This window comes from Meles meles, chromosome 4 (assembly GCF_922984935.1).
Source record: "Meles meles chromosome 4, mMelMel3.1 paternal haplotype, whole genome shotgun sequence".
In the NCBI taxonomy this organism is placed as follows: Eukaryota; Metazoa; Chordata; class Mammalia; order Carnivora; family Mustelidae; genus Meles; species Meles meles.
Genome location: NC_060069.1, coordinates 90,374,559 through 90,396,305, shown reverse-complemented (window position 1 = coordinate 90,396,305; position 21,747 = coordinate 90,374,559). Strand labels below are relative to the sequence as shown.

The 21,747-nt window shown below is 36.3% G+C and overlaps 1 protein-coding gene across 2 annotated transcripts in view; it reads right to left on the bottom strand.

The window, feature by feature from the left end:
- PLOD2 (procollagen-lysine,2-oxoglutarate 5-dioxygenase 2) overlaps positions 1-21,747 on the bottom strand; it is a 96,766-nt gene that overhangs the window by 55,834 nt on the left and 19,185 nt on the right. The window lies entirely within an intron of this gene.

Sequence of the window (21,747 nt, the reverse complement as noted above, 5' to 3'; positions counted from 1 at the left end):
TAAAGAATTTAATTAGAAATAATTCCATATAAATCAAAATAATTTTCCATCAAATTTTTAAAATAAATAAAACAATAAAGCATATAGGTGCAATACAGATAAAGAAATAACAGATTCAAACATCCATTAGTCAACCAAAAAAAGAAAACATTTCCATGGAGATAAATATCAATATTCTTAGGGGTTTTTTTCCTGGAAAAAGGTGTATCTCACATAATTTTCACCATTATGAGAAAAAAAATTCAAGGAAAAATAAGTTATTTTCATAAAGTTGTCAGGCCCCAAATGAATATATTTTAAGAGTACTTTTTAAACTAACCATTCTTTTTTAAAAAACAAAATTTAATTTGTAAAGTTTCAAACAAGGCTTAACTGATTGAAAAAATGTGATATACTACCATTCACAATGAATTTTGAAAGAGAATACCAGATTTTTTGTAAATATTTTATACACAAATCGTAAGAATTATCCACAAGCTTAGATTTTGGTCAGATGGATTTTTGATACTTACTATTTTCAGTATGAAATTAACAGCAAGGATTTCAACATCCTTAATAGGAAAAGTAATGTTGGCCAGACCACTGAGTAGACAGAAATGTTACCTAATCCAATGACTCAGAAGGCAAAATTTAAAATGTGTAGTCTGACTATGTCTGGCAATCTTTTGCCAAATAAGGACTACACTTGTTTTACTATTGTTTTTAATTACAAAAAAAACAAAAATAAAAACACCAAAAACAAATAATGAATTAGTAATTTGTTTAAAAAAAGTTATGTTTAATAGCATTACATATAAACATGTTTCCTCTGACCTGGTATTCAGTATCACTGCTATGATGAGAAATAAATCTTATTCAATTGGGAGCAATAAAAGAAGAAAGTGTTGACATGTACCACTCATAAGTTTTCACCAATCAATTCAAGAGTCTAACTTGGTCACCATTTATGAAGTATCCTTGTCAAAACTTTAACATAAATTTGATATATACTTGATTTCACAATTGACTAAGGAATCAGTGGCAAAGGGGAAAAAGAATGGAAGGGAAACTAATATAGTATATTCATAGAATTAACAGATAATTCAACCAAAGCAAACCATGGAGTTAGTTGGGTTCTGATTTGAAAAACTAACTTCAGAAAGGTATTTTTGAGAAAATTAGGCAAATCTGAACACTAATTGGATATTTGTTGTCTAGGAAATTACTGTTAATTTTTTATTTATTAATTTATTGTGCTAATGGCATTGATTTTTTAAAGAGTCCTCATAATTTAGAGACACATATTAAGTATTTACCCAATGAAATAATATACAGTACTTACAGTTTGTTTTAAAATTGTCTGAGGTTGAGAAGAGGCAATGAAGGAGGAGGATAAAGATTAAATAAGACTGGCCATATGTGATGACTGCTAAAATTGGATTCTTTTGTATACGTTTGGAAATTTCTACAATTAAAGAGAGTTCAAATTTATACACAATCCCTAATCTTCCAATCAGAAAAAGATTCAATATAAAACTTTTAACCATTTAAATAAGTAAAAACAAGGATGAAACAGCAGAAATAGTCTAACCCAAAAAATTGTAATTTAATAAACTACTATTAGTATTTCACTCAATTCACGCACCACAACCAAAATGATAATGTGAGATGATGGAGAAAGAAAATGGGCTTGAATAAGGGGCACCCATCAACCATTACCAAAACCAATCTATAATGGTGTCAAAGAAAAGACAAATGGAAGCTTAACTGTGACCAAATGTAACCTCTATTGCCACGGTCTGGTCCTGTCATAAAATAGACTAATACAGTTTGCATAAGGAAGAAACATGTAATGCATCTATAAAGTATGGTAGATTAGAACCACCATTTATCAATGAAAATTCACACCATGGCAAAAAAACAAACAAAAACTTCTGTAATCATCTTTACAATCCCCCAAACACCTGTCATTCTAGTAAGATTTAGTAAATATGAAGTGGCAAAATATATAGCTTTCTATAAAAATTCAGATGAATATCAGAATTTCTGAAGAAACCAAGAAGTCAGTTTGTCTAGAAATGCCACCAATATGCTATATTCTCTTATTAATGAAGTTCTGGAGGCAGAAGAAATCGATTGTTAAAGAGACATTCTTTCTCCAAATAGTTGTGTTATAAGAGCAGAATTTATCAATATTTAGTGCTGACCTAATTTTTCTTTTCAAAAGCAAACCATGGGTTTTAAAGAGAAAGTTTTGTGATAATATACCATCTCCAAATGCTAAACCAGCACATAAAATTCATCTGAAATTCAATGTCTTAATGACAGTTATCACATTAATTAACTCAGCTTTAGCCCTGCTGTTTTTGATCCTACTATGGAAGGATAAATTTATCTTTCCAAGAAACTTTCTCTGCACAAAGTCAAACCAGTCCTCAATTTTAAAATCTGCAGATAGCAAGAAAAATAACTCTAAAACAGGAACTATGAGTATACTATTCTCTCTGCAACTAACTCATTTTATGACCAATATGTCCTTTATCAATGACTCTCAACCTTCTACTGAAGGAACATATTGTATCTTCTTAGTAATGGTTAGCATAGCACAGGGACTAGCAAACTTTCATGGTAAAAGGCCTAAAAGCAAATATTTTAGGTTTTGTGGACCATATATAATCTCTGTCGTGATTCTTCTTTATATTCATTCTTTTTTTAAAACGCTTTTACAAATTTTTTTAAGTTATTAATTTTCTGGCTCTCTTTACAAAAACAGTGGGTCAGATTTGACCTAAGAATCATAGTTTGCCACTGGGGTTGCCCAAATGAATCTTAAGACAAATACTTGGGTTCAAATCCCAGCTCTTCCATTTATTTGTTAGAAATTGGTCAGCTCTGTGTGTCTCCAACTATGCCTCATCTATAATATTATGTGTAATAATAGCACCTGCCTCATAGGTTTGTTGTGAGAATTAGTTAATATATATACAAAGTGGCTGACACTGTGAAGTCTACATATATCTACATAGATAGTATCCTCTCATTTCTACTCAACAAATGCATGGATAAGGTAGGTTTTAGTTGTGCAAATCTCAGCAGGTTATAACTCCATCTCTAACCAGTTACACACTCAAGAATCTGATACCCCTTCCAAGTCTCAAGATTTTATGGTCCTAGTAATGACTGAAACACACAAACACAGAAACCCAACCTCTATAAGCTTGAAGCTATTTATTCAAATAGTTAAGCATGAAAATGCAGATAGGACTTCTCAAATATTTACATTTCTCCCCATCTCCAATGAGGCTATAACACTAACTCAAATTATGGACATCACTAGCCCAGGCTTCTCCAACAGTCTCCTAAACCCACTTAACCCACTCCAGTCATAGCTCTACAAAGCAGTCAGAGTGATCTTTTCAAAACACACCGCTAAACACCCTTAACTAGCTTTCCATTGCCCTTAGGATGGTGCATAAGTGTGGTCTTTGACAGTGGCCCTCTCCAATGCCATCCACTACCGCTCTCTCTCTTCTCTCTGTTCCAAGTTGCCTGGCTGTTTTCCACCCTGCAACAACACCTACTCCTTCCCACCTAAAGAGAAGAGCCTATACAACGTCATTATCTAATTCCCCTCCTGACCTCTTGATGGAGTCACTCCCTATTGAAATTTCAGATTCTCACAATAGGCTATTTCCTTAGGGAGACTGTCCCTGACTACCTCACTTTCAAGGCACTTACCACAAATTGTGTACTAATATTCACAATTATTATTTGAGATTAAAGTCTTTCTCCCCAGCTAGACTATAAATGTCTTACAGGATGTCTTTTTCTCAACACTACACCTCTACGGTATATCAGTGTTCAGCATATAGTAGGTTCTTAATAAACATTTGTTGAATGAGTAGATTCAGGGACATGTAAATCTGTGCTTCATATGTATGTGTATATAAAATAATGTGTTCTTAACAAAAGCCCTATGTCATTAGCTTTATTATCTCCAACTCACAGATGAAGAAAGTAAGGTTTAAAGAAGTTAAACAATTCACTAAAGTCACCCAACATATTACTCGCAAAGCCAGGAATAGAACTTCAGTTATTTCTCCAAGTCCATTTCTTTCCAATGTTTCACGTGGACTTACTTGCTAGTGAGAAGTTAAGAGACTAGATACGAACTTTGAGTTTTACTACATGTGTAGAAAAGAGAGAACGTGGCAAGCCTGAAGCTTCTATTCTTAGAAAGACCTGCATGCAGGGATGGTCCTTAGCTGCCATCTGGAAAACTGGATATAGGGAGGGTTCCCACCATTCCCAATAGGAATGGTTCACTGTGCCTAAAACTTAGAAACAATGTACTTATGCTGAACAACTGCTTTCCTTCCAGGAGCTTGGAATTTTGATACAGAGCTTGCCTATATGACCAGCCCCCACTAAAAACCTTGGGCACTGAGTCTCAAATGAGCTTTCCTAATGAATAACAATTCACATGTACTGTCACCGTTAGTTGCTAGGGGAGTTAAGCAAATCCTGTGTGAGGCCACTGGTAAAGGACTGTTGGAAGCTGCATCTCATTTCCCTGGATTGGCTCATGTGCCTTTTCCCTTTGTTGATTTTGCTTAATATCCTTTCACAATAATAAATCACAACAATAAGTATGACTTAAATGCTACATCCTCTTAATCCTAATGAATGGTTGAATCTGGGGATGGATGGCCTTGAGGATGCCAGACCCAACATGCTTCTAATTACAAGCAGCAAATCTTCATCTGAAAAAAGACATTATGGGCCTAATTGGTTATGTGCCTGATAAAGGGATAGGTATTGGGTTTAGGGCTCAAAGGTCACACTACAGAGCTACAGAAAAGACTCCAGACTCCAAAGAAGAAGTATTTGGTACATAAGACAATCACACTCTGTTCCTTCGCCAAGAGTCATTTTATTTTATTTTTATTATTTCTTTTTAAGATTTCTTTATTTGACAGAGCAAGAGACAGCACAAGGGGGGGGGGGCATGGAGGGGCAGAGAGAAAGGGAGAAGTAGGCTCCCTGCTGACTGAGCAGAGAGCCCAGTGAGGGGTTGGATCCCAGGATCCTGGGATCATGATCTGAGCCAGAGACAGATGCTTAACCCTCTGAAATCACCCAGGTGCTCCAGAGTCATTTTATTTTAATGTAAATTGTGACCTCTTGAATAATGTAGCAAAGTCCACTTCTCTTACATAGGAGGAAACAAGACCTAAAGAGAAAACATTTGTTCAGGATCCTCCAACTCAGTGGTAACCAATCTAGGACTGGACTTCAGGATTCTCAGTTACTAAAAACCTGGTTTTCCTAGGTCCTATTGAACAATTTTGTTGCTTTCTTAAGTACTGCATCACCCAAACACTATGACAATTAAACCGTCGTATTGAACAATTTTGTTGCTTTCTTAAGTACTGCATCACCCAAACACTATGACAATTAAACCAAAGCTACAGTGTGTAGGTAGCAAACAAACCGTATTTTGCGAAATTCTTGAAAAAAAAATCAAAAGAAAAATGATTCAAAAACAACTAATATCAAAAATTCCAACAAAGAAAAAAACCGAAAAGGGGTATGTCAGACATCAAAGAATTCCTTAGGATTTTTGTAGGAAAGGGTAGGAAAAAAAAGGGAATACTTAAAAAAAAGTAAAAATAAACTTTCAACCACTGATGCTACATAGGGAATAGCTTCACACATTCGCATTCTGACGGATGCCTGAGCTTCCACAGCCTACTCTGGACAACGCTACAGCATTGATCTACAGCAAATCAGGAGATATTCCACGGGTTAGAGGGGAAGGGCAGTATGTAGGATGACCTATCACTCCAGTCAGCCCTGAACTAAGAAAGTTCCCAGAGCATGGGGATTTCCATTTTAAAACTTGGAAAGTCCTGGGGCACCTGGGTGGCTCAATCAATTACGCATCTGCCTTGGGCTCAAGTCAGGATCCCAGGGTCCTGGGATGGAGCTCTTCCTGCCCCCGCCCCCTCCCCCCGCAAATCTGGCTCTTTGCTCGGCAGGAAGTCTGCTTCTCTGACTGCCATTCTCCCTGCTGTGCTCATAAGCATGCGCTCTCTCTCTCTCTCTCTCTCTGCTAAATAAATAAAATCTTTAAAACACACACACACACAATTAAAATAAAACAAAACAAACAAACAAAAAAAAACAAAAAACCAAAAAACACAGCTTGGAAAGTCCTGAGCAAATCAGGATGATTTGGTCCCTATAGCATTATGCGCAGTGGGATTAGAGAACATGAATATAGCCAGTTATGTATAAAAGACTGAATAACAAATGGTCCAGGAGCCAAATGGTAGGACAGCATCATGTTAAGGATAAACACTTCCAGAACCAGAAGTTTAACCAACACCGGATATAGTGAAGCAGGACCAGAGTAAGACCACCAGAGGCCTTAGGCACCTAAAAGGTCAAAGTCGACAAAGACCACTTGCCTCCCTCATAAGTATTTCAAATCATAATATACATTTCTAAACTTTTTTTTTTCCAAAAAAAACACAACTTGTACATACACTAAATATCACCTTTTTAAAAAATGTTTTCTAATTTGCTTTTGGGGGGCCCATGTTTCCTGACAGTATATACCCATGTTTAGTTTATTAGGTAACCTACTAGTGAATGAAAGACAAATTTCAAGATACAGACAAAAGAGATATTTAATATTTTGCCTGATAATTCCTAGCAGCTAGTTGCTTTCACAGTGCTATGAGAGGTTAAAGGCATTTAAGAACAGCATTCAAACAGATAATTACATTACAAAAACATCAATTTTAGCACACGTATAGTCAGTAAAACTTGAATAACTATTAGGATAACACTGGAATTTTAGAATGAGGTGAAATTTTTAATATCAAAAATTGTGGCTCCTCTATAACCATGTTAATCACAGCAACCACTGAGAAAATTATAAAAACATTGATATAAATACATATTTAATAAATTTAAATAAATTTATACTTAAACAAATTTGTCTTCACTTAATCACAAAAGTATTCACATACTCTAGAAAAACATTAATATGAACAATATAATCTATTCAAACTGTTTAAAAACAACAACAACAACAACAAACTTTCAGAACTCCAATTCAATAACTCTCTTTGGTAATACCCCACCATCCTTCACAATAAATATCCATGACCTAAATTTTAAGAATTTTAAGAATTCAACCTAAAGGTGATAGACAAGAAGAAAATTAAAGGAGACTCACTCCTCTACAGTCATCCCCATCCCCTTCCAGAAACATGCAGATAAAAATGCAAGGACTTGATTGCAGTCAAAAACTATACACTGAGTTCCAACAAATTGTTTCTGGAGTTTAGAAGGGGAAACTAAAATTTAAACACCAGGAATGATCACAGTAAGGAGGGCTTCGATCAGGGTAAACAAAACATGACTTTAAAAAATGAAAGGATAAAAAGTACCCTACAGGCTTTATCAGAATATAAACTCAAAAATGAGCCAATATATGAGACAGCTGGCCAAAACAAACAAACAAACAAAAAAATTATCTTGACAAGAGGGGTGAGGATCCCTCTGTAATCAGTGCAGCCCATAGAAAATTATGAGATGTCTGGCATGCTACACTGAGGAAAATTTGGACAAATATGGAGTTTGACCATCATGGTTAGAGGTCTGACAATTATTTCATATATTGAATAGTTGAGGCATTGAGAATTTTTCTACCTGAAAAAAAAATCCAGCATCTCCTTACCTTATCACATTTGAAAAGAAAAAAATAGACTTCCTCTATTTTATTTTAAAGAAGATAACTAGCTGGGGAAGAATCAATGGAGAGAAGGCAGATTTTGATATCAGTATTGTCTTAGTCCATTCAGGCTGCTATAACAAAACACCACAGACCCTGTAGTCTATAAACAACAGAAATTCGTTTCTCACAGTTCTAGAGGCTGAAAGTCCAAGATTACCTCACCAGTATGGCGACAGCCCTCTTCCTGGTTTACAGACAGCACCCTCTCCCTGTGTCTTTACATGGTGAAAGGGGCTGAGGTCTCTTTGGAGCCTCTTTTATAAGAGGCTCTTTTATATATATTTTATAATATAACCATATTCATGAGGTCTCTACCTTTGTGATTCAAGCACCTCCCAAAGACCCCATCTTCTAATACCATCACCTTTGGGAGTTAGGTTTTTGACATAGGAATATTGGCGGGGGGGAGGCACAAACATTCAGACCACAGCAAATACAAAGTATATTAAAAGGATCCAGGATGAATGGACTGTCTTGGAAAAGCAGTGTTTCCTATCTTTATATACAAAGAGGATAGGTCCATTTTCCAGGATTTTTTACTTGGGGGATACACTTGACTCATTCAAAATAAGAAATTTGTATCTTGGCTATAATTTTAATGTCAAAGGGAAATGGCATTGCCCCCTTCACGGACAGAACAGATTTTAATCTGTAGAATTCCAAGGGTTCAAAGGTTACAGCAACCTCCAAAATAGAAAGATGTAACAATAATGAGAACCTCCGCTGAATGGGCTGGGGTAACCCATCTGCTAGCCAAATGCTTTAGCAGAGACTAGGAATTGTCTGCCAAAAATCTGGTCCCAAGGTTATGTAGTTTACTCAAACAAATTTGATTTATTGCTGTTTATTCCATATCTTACATAGGCACTAAAAATATTTCCCAGAGTCATAAGCAAAGGGCATCAACTGCAAACTTAACAACCAGTATAAAACAGCAGAGGCTAAGATAACATATTCCTGCTAATTCAACTACAAATGAAAGGAAGATCTGCCCTTGGGCAGAGGCCAACTTGAGATGGACTTGTGGCTAAGCAAGCCACACTCTGAGAGAAAAAGTTGGAAGGATGAAGTGTCTGACCCAAAATGGCCTTACTCCTCCATAATGGAAAAAGAAAAATCATGAAGTCTGCCTAACCTAAAGGAATAAAAATAAATGAATCTGGGATGCAAAAAGCACACCTAATAAAGTAGAGTGGCTGAAATGGAAACAAGAAAAAAGTCGTAACTTTCATTCCTCATCTTCAAGTATAAACATTTGCTTCCTCTACTCCACACTGCCATGAACACATTATAAATACATTCTTCTCAAAGACCGTATTTTCCATTGTATCCATCTTGCACAAAATGAGTACATTTAATCGGAGCAGCAGCCCATCCCCACACTGTCTAGAAAGTTTTATGGCATCTATTTTGGCAGCTCAAAATCCTCCCCCAACAACTTCCTACATTGTTCAACAAACTGAACTTGTCATAATTAAGAGATTTCTAGAAAATAGAATCTGTACATTTGATACTTGGGGAACATAAAACTAAATATAGATGATTTGATATCTACAACTATGGATACCTCCTTCTATGGAATTACTATAAGACTCCCCCCCCAAAAAGGAGTTTTATTGTTTAATTTATGTTGTAAACTGTCATAAGCTTTCATCTTTATGTAAGAGAAATGTCCTATTTTTTGGAAGGTATGTCCCAGAAAATGTAAGACACATTCGAGTAGTCACTGTGCCAAGTTAGAGATTTAAAAAATGTTTATATATACTGATGACTGATTTTTCCTTCCCAGCCCTCAAATTAGTAATTTATTTTTTTGGATTATGTGATAAAGTAGGAAGTGCTATTTCTTCCCAGACCTTTCTCCCAGACTCTAGCTGACTTTCCCCTAGGAGATACCAATAATGTTGTTCTTATGGATGCTTCAAAAAATGTCAATACATATCCTACACTCCATTTTTGCATATTTTAAATTTTTATTATTCAATTTCTTTAAAAAAATTTTTAAAAAGCAAAAGTTCACCCATTTTCCTTCCCCTCCTCCATCTCTGACCTCTGGCAACCACTAAATCTGTTCTCTGTATCTATGAATTTGGTTGATACATATTTTAGATTCTACATATAAAAGTGATCGTATGACATTTGTCTTTCTCTGACTTATTTCACTTAGCATAATGCCTGCATGGTCCATCCATGTTGTCACAAATAGCAAGATTCACTCTTTTTTTATGGCTGAGCAAGTTTCCATAGTATATATGTACTGCATTTCTTTACCCACTTAGCCATCGATGGACACTTAGGTTGTTTTCAGATTTTGGTATTGTAAATAATGCTACAATGGACATGGGGTGCATACATAACTTTAGAGTTAGTGTTTTCATCTTCTTCAAATACCCAGAAATGGAATTGCTGGATCACATGGTATTTCTATTTTTAATTATTTGAGGAATCTCCATACTGCTCTCCACAGTGGCTAGAACAATTTATATTTCCATCAAGAGTACACAAGGGTTCCCCGTTTTCCCACATCCTTACCAATACTTGTTATTGTTTATCTTTTTGACAATAGCCATTCTAACAAGTGTCTGTGATCTCACTGTGGTTTTCTTTTTTTTTAAGATTTTATTTATTTGACAGAGATTACAAGTAGACAGAGAGGCAGGCAGAGAGAGAGGAAGGGAAGCAGGCTCCCCGCTGAGCAGAGAGCAGGATGCTGCTGGGCTGGATCCCAGGACCCTGGGATCACAACCTGAGCTGAAGGCAGAGGCTTTAACCCACTGAGCCACCCAGGCGCCACCTCGCTGTGGTTTTGATCTGCATTTTCCTGATGACTAATCATGCTGAGCATCTTTTTATGTGTCTGTCGGCCATCTATATTTCTTCTTTAGAAAATGTCTATTTAGACTTTCTGCCCATTTTTAAAATCAAATTGTTTTGTTGTTGTTGTTGAGTTGGGTTTTTATATATTTTGGATATTACCCACTTATTAGAAGTATGATTTACAAATATTTTTTCCCACTCAGTAGATTGCCTTTTCATTTTGTTGGTTTCCTTTGCTATGATGAAGCCTTTTAGTTTGACATAGTACAACATGTTTATTGGTTTTGGTGGTTTTCTCTTTTTGTTTTTGTGTATTTTATTATTGCTTCTGATGCTTTTGTTTTTGGGGTCAGATTAAAGAAATCAACTGCTTTTGTTGCATCTCATGAATGTTAGTATGTTACATTTCCATTTTCATTTGCCTAAAGGTATCTTTTCTATTTCTCTTTTGATTTCTTCTTTGATCTATTGGTTGTTTAGTGGTATGTTGTTTCCCCCACAGACTTGTGAATTCTCCAGTCTTCTTCATGTAATTAATTTCTGGATTCATACCACTAGTCAAAAAAGATGCTTGATACTATTTCAATTCTCTTAAATTTATTAAAACTTGTTTTGTGGCCTAAGATATGATCTATCTTGGAAAATTTTCCATATGTTATTGAGAATGTATATTCTGTTGCTTTTAAGTGAAATGTTAACTGTTAAGTCTATCTGGTCTAATGCATCATTTAAGGTTGGTGATTTTTTTTTTTTAAGATTTTTTATTTATTTATTTGACAGAGATACAAGTAGGGAGAGAGGCAGGCAGAGAGAGAGAGAGGAGGAAGCAGGCTCCCCACCAAGCAGAGAGCCCGATGCGGGGCTCCATCCCAGGACCCTGGGATCATGACCTGAGCGAAAGGCAGAGGCTTTAACCCACTGAGCCACCCAGGCGCCTCAAGGTTGGTGCTTTCTTACTGATTTTCTGTTTCGATGATCTATCCATTGATGTAAGTGGGATACTAAACTCACGTACTGTTACTTATTGCTGTCTGTATCTCCCTTTAGATCTGTTAATATTTGCTTTATATATTTATATATGTTGGGTGCATAAATATTTACAATGTTATTTCTTCTTCTTGGAGAGTCCTTTAACATTATGTAATGTCCTTCTTTGTCTCTTACTATAGTCTTTGTTTCAAAGTTCATTTTGTCTGATACAAGTATAGCTACTCCAGCTTTCTTTAGTTTCTATTTGCATGGAATATCTTTTTCCATCCCTTCACTTCCAGTGTGTCCTTACATCTAAAGTAAGTCCCTCATAGGCAGCATATAAATGTCTTGGGTTTTTTTTGTCCATTCTGCCACTCCATTTCTTTTGATTAGAAAATTTAGTTCACTGACATTCAATGTAATTATTGATAAGTATGTGCTTATTGATGATTTGTTAACAGTTTTTTGGCTATTCTGTAGTTCAAAAAATTTTTTGCATCTCTTTTTAAAATCTACATATCTTTGAGATATTTCCAAATGTAATCCAGCTACACTATATTCCATCATATAGATAAACTACAATTTAATAAAACACTATGCTAGTGACAGTTATTCACATCGTTCCCAATCCAATGCTATACTTAAAAAATCTGTAATGGATAATGATTTATATAAGTTTATTATGTTATGTTAGTCACCATAGAGTACATTTTGATGTAGTGGTCCATGATTCATTGTTTGTGTATAACACGCAGTGCTCCAGGCAATATGTGCCCTCCTTAATACTCATCACCAGGCTCACCCATGCCCTAATCCCCTCCCCTCTAAAACCCTCAGTTTGTTTCTCGGAGTCCATAGTCTCTCGTGGTTTGTTTCCCCCTCTGATTCCCACCCACCCCACCCCACCCCATCATTTTCCCCTTCCTTCTCCTAATGTCCTCCATGCTATTCCTTATGTTCCACAAATAAGTGAAACCATATGATAATTATCTTTCTCTGATTTATTTCACTTATAAGATTGTATCTGTAGAATAAATCCAAAGTAGAACTTTCAGGTCAAATATTTTTCTCCCATTTACCATTTATCTTTTGACTTTGTTTTGATTGTATGATTTTTGCCAGGCAGAATTTCTTTTTTTTATGGCACTGTTTTTATCAGCCATTAACTCTTTTATGCCTTCTGGGTATTAGAAAGACTTTCTACCTCCTACAGCTATACAACAATTCTTCCCTCTTTTCTTCTAGTGCTTTCAGTTTCATCTTTTTACATTTCTTTCTTTTCTCGTATTTCTGATGTTGCACAAATGAAGTAATGAACCTGCTGAGATTTTCTCTCATATTACTCCAACAGGGAAGTCGTTAGATTCCATTCTGAATTATCAAAATTTATGATGAATTAACACCATAATGCTTTGTGAAAAATATTACTTATTTCAAGTCTGACAGGATAGTGACCTGTGATTGTTTTAAAGACAGAATAAACCAAGATAGTTTACATGTCTCAAAGTATACAAATCCCTGAAACACTAAAAATAACAGGAAGACTGTTTCATAAAGGTTTTTTCTAAGTAAAATTGGCTTTCTAACACTATTTTGATTAGATATAAAGCCTTATATAGAAGATTCTCTATAGAGAAGGTTCTCTATGTGCTCCCATCTGCCACACTGACAAAAATTCACCTAAGATGTAATTACCTCTGTCCCAACTGGCTCCCTATTGTCTAAGTGCCTGTTTTTCCTCCCTTCTTATTTCTTCTCTCAATTCTGAATAATGACTTACTTGAAATCTGAACCAAGTCATATGTTAAAATACATACATGGATGATTCTCTCTGACAAGTCATTGTTAGACAAATCCAGCCTGTGTCTGATTAACCTCACAATCTTAAAACAGCCATCCTCCCAGTACAGCCTCAGTCATACCAGTCATAGTGCATCAGAACCCCTGCACTACACACCCAGATCTAGGCAAATTCCATGAGATGAGGATGATGTGATATGGGTAAGCATGCACCTCTAAGCCCCTCATGGGGCTCAGAACACTTGAAGGACAGCAGCAGAGAAACTCAACACAATTGAACTTCTATCTTATTTCATGCAAAATATAAAACCCTGAACATGTTCACTTTTCTAAGTTTTGCGCCCATGGTAAGTCAGTTATAGCAGGGAGCCAAAAGTCTTTCTAAACATGTGCTATATTCTCCTGGTGATTGAAGCACTGTTTTATTCAAGTTCAAAATTAGGGGGAAAAGGTAAAAAAGATCGATATCACATAGTAAACACATATATACAATTAAAATATGTCCTCATAAACAGAAAGCTATGAAAGTATTTGATTTCAATCCATTATCATTCTGGCAATGAAGAGACAGAAAGATGTATAATTTATAAATCACCTATCTTCAAGTAAAATATTTAATTTGGCATGTAACACAGAGTAGACACTGTTGACCTTAATGATTTATGTAAAAACCAGCCCCTCTAAACACTACCTCTGAGGCCATTTAATTTTGTTCCAGAAGCTCACGCCGACATACTCTCAGTGCTCAGATTCTTCCAATTCCAAGCTCTTCTGCAGAGATATATTCCTTTCTTAATAACTGTGTTTCTTAGCCTACTTCCATCAGAGGTCAGAACTCTATCATGACATACCATTTCAATAGGTGACCAGAATCTGGTTTTGTATAATCTTCCTTAATTTTAGCTCCTATCAAAAGAGCTGTTATCTCAAATGCTCACCACCCAAAAAAGGATATATGCATTGCCTTAATCTTTGCATGGCTTACCATTCTCAAGATTTGCCAGATGCTAACACTCATAACTTCCAAGTTCCCTGCTAACCATCTATTTTCCAAAATTTACTTAATAAGAAAGTCTTTGGCAGATTTCTATTCCCTTGACTCTCCTTTATCTTGCAGACATACTTCTCAGTTTCTGAACCATTTCAGAGAAATGTTTTTGTGTACTCATTCTTGGAACATTCTACCTCTGAACCTCTTATACCCAGCTTAGTTTCCTTCTACCCCTGGAGATCCCTGAACTCTGAAGATCCAACTAGATCCTTAATCCAGACTTTCCCAATCTGATTAATTATGCCAATGTCCTTGTCCAGTGTTTCACAAATGTTAGCACGCATTAGAAATACCCAGAGGTTTATTAAAGCAAAAATTTCAAGACCATGCCCCCAGAATTTCTGATTTGGTATGTCTTGGGAAAAGCTCAGGAATAACTTCTGAGCCCAGGCTTCGGCACCAGGAGATGGTGACGATGCTGAACAGCTATGCCAATGAATAGACATACTTAGGTAACTCCAATTATAGATTATAGTCCAATGAGAATGTTAAACAATGAAGGAAGAAGTCAAGAGTAGTTGAGATATTCGCACATAAGAAAAAGTTTTAGGTGGGCCTCAAAGATGGGATAAGATTGCCATCATGGAATTTACATACATGTGGTAGACAAAAGCCAAACAAAATATGTTCATTTAACTTACAGGATTAAAGAGAAGGGGGGTAGAATAGGGAGTCCTGAATATATTACAGTTTGGATAGCATAACCAAATTTCACTTAGAGGGTAACATGAAGCATAGGAAGTGAGCCAGCTAGGCAGACACCTCAGGAAAAGCTTTCCAGTAAAAGGAAACAAAGAATACAAAGAATCTGACTAAGTGGGATCCAGTTCTCATATGTCCTTGGGGGAGTGAGGAGAGGACACTACAGATACCAGAATGGGCAGAAGAGACTAAGCAAGAGAGAAAATGAGATGAGTTCAAAAGTCAGAATAAATAGATTGTGCAGGGCCTAGCAGGTCATGGTAAAGATTTGCCTTTTGTTCCAAATGCAATACGAAGCTCTTAAGAGGATTTTGAGTGAAAGGATGACATGACAGTTGCTAAATATTACTATTAGTATACTACTACTAGTACTACTCTACTACTAATAGCAGTGTCTACCATGTAGATACTATTAATTAATTTAATCTAAGTACTACAGTGTGATATAATGATTTGTCAGAAATATATATTTGGTCATTCCAATGACCAAAGCATGTTTCTCAGGTATAATTTAGTCTTCCTCCACAGTTCCTAAAAATGCCTCAGAGCCATAAAGGTGAAAATGGGTATCTTGTTATTAATGAAGGTGACTTTTGGAACTCACCCAAGGGTGGGGGCTAGTTGTAAGGAGGACCAACCATGTGATTAGAAGGTTGGAACCTTCAGTCATACCTCCTGACCTCTGGAGAAGGGCAAGGCGCTGGAGGCTGAATCAGACAATGGCCAATGACTTAGTCAATCATGATAATGCAATGAAGCTTCCATAAAAATCCAAGAGAACAGGGTTCAAAGAGCCTCTGGGTCGGTAAACACATTAAGATTAAGGGAGAATGGCACATCTGGAGAGGGCATGGAAGTTCTGCACCCTCTCCTCATACCCTGTCTTATGTATCTCCCCCATCTGGATGTTGATACATAGGTTTTACTATGTCCTCTAATAAACCAGTGTTAAGTATGTAAGTGTATCTCTGAATTCTGTGAGACACTCTGGCAAATTAAAAGAACCTAAGGAATTCATTGGAACCTCCAGTCTACAGCCATTTGGTCAGAAGCACATGTAACTTGCAACGGGTATCTGAAATGAGGGGTGGGAAGCAATCTTACAGGACTGAGCACTTAACCCATGAAATCTGATGCTATCTCCAGAGTAGACAGTAGAGAATTGAGTTGAATTCTCAGACACCCAGCTGGTATCTGAGAATTGCTAGGGGTTATTGTGAGGAGCAACCCTAATAGGCATGGGGTCCAAAAACCTAAAAAGATACAGTTATTCCAGTTTTACATTTAAATATGTTGCCCTAAGTTAAACAGACTATAAATGGCAGGACCTAGATTTGAACCCAGACAATCTGCCTCCAAAGTCTGTGCTCATAACTGCTATGCGATAATCAGACTGAAGTTTAATAGGATTACTCTGATTGCTATGACTGAAAGAAGTCAAGGATAAAATCGGGAAGCCTGACTAGGAAGTGTTCACAGTAACAATCTAGGATAGAGGCCATGGTGATATGGATCAAGGAGTAGCAGTAAAGAAGATAAAAAATGGTCAGTTTGGATATGTTTTGAAGGTAGATTAAACAAAACTGACTGACTTATTAAATGTCAGATTTGAGGAAAGGAGTGAAGAAGAACTCCACGTTATTTAAGAAGACAAACTTTAAAAGATTGGCCTGCTGCGTGGGTAAAGTGGTAGGAAAATGTTTAAATTAAAAGTATTTACTGTGCAATTCTAGATAATAAAGATATCAACTGCCATATTCCCTATCCTGAAGGGGATACAGGCCTTATAACTTCCTTTTAACATCTCCTTGTCATTTGTTTGCTCCTGGAGGAATTACAGACACCCCTAAATGTAGATTAAGCTTTCATTATAATGCATAGAACAGGATAATGACTGAGCTCATCCTAAAATATGAAGCTTTTCTGTACTTCATAAAATTTTATTTAGATTTTTATTGGTTTAGGCAGAAATCATAAGCAGAAATTTTCTTTTTTTATAAAAAAATGATTTTAGAATAAGCAAGGCATAGCTGCACATTCCTGTATAAATTTCATCACTTTGAGTCATTAGTAAGAAATGTGTTACAAGGATTAGAACATGTACATCGAAAAGCAGCTGGGGAAAAGAAATATCAGCTATTGGCAAAGAGCATTGTTGGAGGATGGTCACTGCGCAAAAGCTCATCTCTCCCTCCCTCTCTTTCCCTGTCTCTTGTACAATCATGTTCTACTAATACCTAGCTGCAACACATTAGAAATGAATAGTTCAACTGGTTCTTCAAAAAGAACAGAAACATAGCAAGTCATTAAGTCGCCATAAACAAGATGCATATTTAAAACAGATGTTTATAAAATAGCTCTCTTCTGAATGCAGTCTAATCTCAGCAGTGTCGGTCCAATCAGGGCAGGATGCTCTTTGGTACTGGGTCAGGTTATATCTGAATGAGTCAGCATTTCAGCCATAAAACTTCTGTAATAGGAATGAAGATCCCCTGGTTGGAAAGCTCGGCCCGTGTCACATGGGACCCACTGATGTGAGGAATCCCCCAAAATCCAAACTCCCAAGAGTAAAACAAGGAGACATTCCCACTGCCGAAACAGTTCCTGACATTACTCATCAGAGTCCAGCTCCCCAGTGAAGTCTGATTTCACTGTGACCTAGAAGCAGGGGTAAGCGTTCAGCATTTCTGAGCATCGAAGACCTCTCCAGCACTCCTCACTTGCTCTTCATTCTGGAATTTCTCAAAATAGAGAAAACTCACAGTGATTTCACAAATAGGTATATTACTTACATCAGAGATTCTGGATTAAGCCACACTATTTATGTGTCATTTTCCAGAAATATACAATATGGCTTAAAATAAGAATAGAAAATATTTTCCCAAAGTCACAAATTACTCTGTTAGCATTTTTAGTCATTGAGCATTCCAGTCAGTTAAACCATGGAGCCTTTGATCTTCCTCTAAACACTTAATAGAAATCATTCTATAAAATGCTCTAAGTGCGAATACCAAATATAATCTCTTCCTGATGTTTCATGATACCTCCTTACTTTATCTTCCCATGATACAGTAATTCCCCAAACACATCTAATTCTATACAGCTATTTATCCCCATGCTTTTCACATGCTATTTCCTACCTTTAACTTCTTGGTCTCCATTCTGACGTCTGAGTGTCAGTAAGTCTGCTTCTATCAACAACATAGTATGTTTCTCCAGTTACTGCCCCCTTATAATTTTCATAACATACTATGTACTAAGAGGTAGAAGACTCATTTGCTCATACTCCGTATTAAATAAAGTCAATAAATGGCTTTCCTATCTTTAATTATCAGTAATATCAAGAGACAGCTAGATGTTTCGATTAATTATATCCAAAAGGAAAGAACAAATTTAAGTATTTTAAAATTAAAATCTCTGTATTTCATAATGTTTATCAAGTGATCACTACCACTGGAAGACTTTAAAGATGTATCTTACAACTTACTTAAACTATATAAACTCTCCAAATGCAGTTATAAAATATTATCTAACTTTAGGGAGGTTCTAGTTTTTATTAAAAAAAAAAAAAAAAAAAAAGTCATGCTGACCTAAAACATTCTCGGGCTGAAGCAGTGAAAAATATCTCTGGCTTCCGTGGTATTTGGTGAAAATTTGTGTTGCTTTGATAATTATTAGAATGGCATGGAAAAAATTCAAAACTCCTTCTGGGGGAAAAATGCACAACCAAACATGCACACACCCTACCTAAAAACTCTTCTGCCAAAATAAGACAAGCAGTATTTGAAGTGAGAACGCTCCAGACATAAACTCCATTCTCTTGTTCCTTTAGGATAGTAATTTTGGACCTGATATGCATAATGCAAACACCTAAAGAACTTAAGAAACAAACAACAACAAAAACTGGTGCCCCAACTCACCTCAAGCCAATTAATCATTCAGTATCTCTGGATTATTCTTATTTCCCTGTTCAGAGAGGTAGATCACTGTGGTTAGAGAGAAACCCTTGTTCACCAAAGGAATACCACATAGGCAGGGGCACTTGGCAATTTCAGCCTGCGATAGGGGAAAAGAGTCCCAGCCTTAGGAGTTTATATTCCTGAACTAGATCTAAACCTTGACTGCATTCTATCATCAACGGCTTTCATTTTCATTCTTTCAACAAATAGTTATTGATGGTTCTCTGAGAACCAGGCCCTGTGTGCTAAACGTTAGAGATACAAGCAAACACCAGAACTTAAGACAATGTAAACTTTAAGAGCTGTGTTCCCAACTCCTAGTAGGCACATAGTAGGCACTCAGTAAATATTCTTGGAAGAATCAATCAGTGCCTTCATGGATTTTACAAAATAATAGGGAGTAGGGTGGCAGATAATAAGAAAATAATTACATAACTAAGTGTAAGTGGAAATTTTGGTAAATGCTAAGAATGAATTCAAAGCAAGAATGAGAGAGGAGATTTTAATAAAGGAAACTGTTTTAAATTGGGAGGTTAGGAAAAAACTCTCAGGAATTCACACTGAAGCTGAGACCTGGAGGAAAGAAGAGTTCAGGTGAAAAAATGTACTGTTTGTATAGAGACTGGAATTGAATATAATCTAGCAATTTTGACATTGCAGGAGTCCCCTCTTTAAAAGACAGCTATTCTGGATTTTTTTCATTTCTGTTCCTCGAGGGTTAGAGATGTTGTAACAATGTCTGTTACTGTATCATTTAACAAAAGTTCTGTCAGAAGAACAATTACCAAGTTACAACTTAACACAATAAGAAAATATCCTGTTGAAAGTAACTGTAAATAAATTATAACTGAAGCTACTATCTACTACTTAATTCCCTTCATTAAAAGAAACTAATTTTTTCTAAACAATTTTTGTCACCCAAATCAATGGACGGTATTTTCTTTTTCTCAGTAAACAGAAAATTATGCAATCCAACAAGTCTCCTTGTTTGATTCAATTAGCAAAAAAGTTTACCACCAACTTCACTATCTAACTGTATCAAACTATTCCCTCCAGATATTTCTCTCTACTGTTTTTCTCCTCTCTTTGCTTATTCATTCTCAATGTCTTTTTCCAGTTTTTATCCATCCATTTCCTTCAGAAAACTAACAGTGGCACATATCAGAAGCCCTGGGGACCTTTTTCCAACTACAGGGTAGCTCCATGTTCTATGCAAAGGATAGTCAGTGAAAATACTGCAAAATCCAACCCTCTCTTACACTATTAATTTTCCCATTGAATTAAATGGAAAGCAGGTGAGGGGAGTATTTTCCAGGTACATACATCTCCTTCCTAGTGTTTGCCTTTAAACATATTAAGCATGATAAATAACAAATAATAAAAACTGAATTCAAATTAAGGTTTTTAATTAACACACTGCATTCAATTATAAGAGAAAGGCATTATCAGCACATTCCAATCTCCAGTCAAATCAAACGCAACGATGCCTTGATGCAAACCACAGCTCACTGAGTGCAGCACTGACAGATCTTAAAGTCATGAAGCCAGAGCTTCCCCCTATTTGTTCACATCTTCCTCATTTTGGTTATATGGCATTTCTGTAAAGTTAAAAATCTGCTGCAAGCTGCTCTGTAATTTTTCAGCACTTTAACTGTCACTTTTGCTGAGTGCTCCCTCCCAAGCTCACAGTTCAGTGAATCATAACAGCTGTTTTGGCCTCCTTCCTGGAGTTTAACACTCTGACTTCTCTTGCAAAATTTCTGTTGTAAGGGGTCTGTTTTTCAGTACCAGCAATTTACCAAATAAACATTTGGATAACAATATTATAGACACAAAACGGACTTTAAGTTTTAATAATGGTGATTATTAAAATGACTGTATAAAATAGTTACCAATATCTCTCAGGGAAGTTCCAAACCATAAATCTCACAAAAATGAGATATAAGAATGGCGGCTAGATTATATTACTGATTTAAATTTAGGTAAATTTCAACTTTTTTCTAGTTTTATTGAGAAATAATTGACATACATCAATGTGTATGTTTAAGACGTACAGCATAATGGTTTAACATATACAGGAGTGTCATACCGCACCCCCCCCCCCCACTTATTGGTGGGGCATATATTCCAATATCCCTGGTAGGTGCCTGAACTGAGAACAAATTTAAATTTCTAACATGCAAAACTTTGACTCTCTTGTTCTGCTCACGTTCCCCATCCAATCTATCTGCAATTCTATCAGCACTACAGAATCCAGCCTTACCCAACCACCATCTCTGTGAGTGGTCTAAATCTGGGCACCATGCTCTTCCCTGGACTACCAAAATGGCTTCCAGAAGGATTTCTCTGCATTTATCCCTGCCCACTCCAAACTATTCCTTACACTACAACACTGTCAGCTGTTCAGTATATAACCAAGTAGATGTACTCCACATAGCCACCCAGGAAAGGAGCTTATTCTCAATAAAATTCAAACTCCTTACCACAGTCTCCAGGTCCTTAAGTGATCTGGTCCTGTCCTTCTGAGCTCCTCTTCCACCACTAGCCCCTCCCTGCCCCTGCTGCAGACACATGTTCCAGGGACACATCCAGGGACACATCAAGCACATTCTAAGGCATTGGTACTTGTGATTCCTGCTGCCAAGAACGTTTTTCCC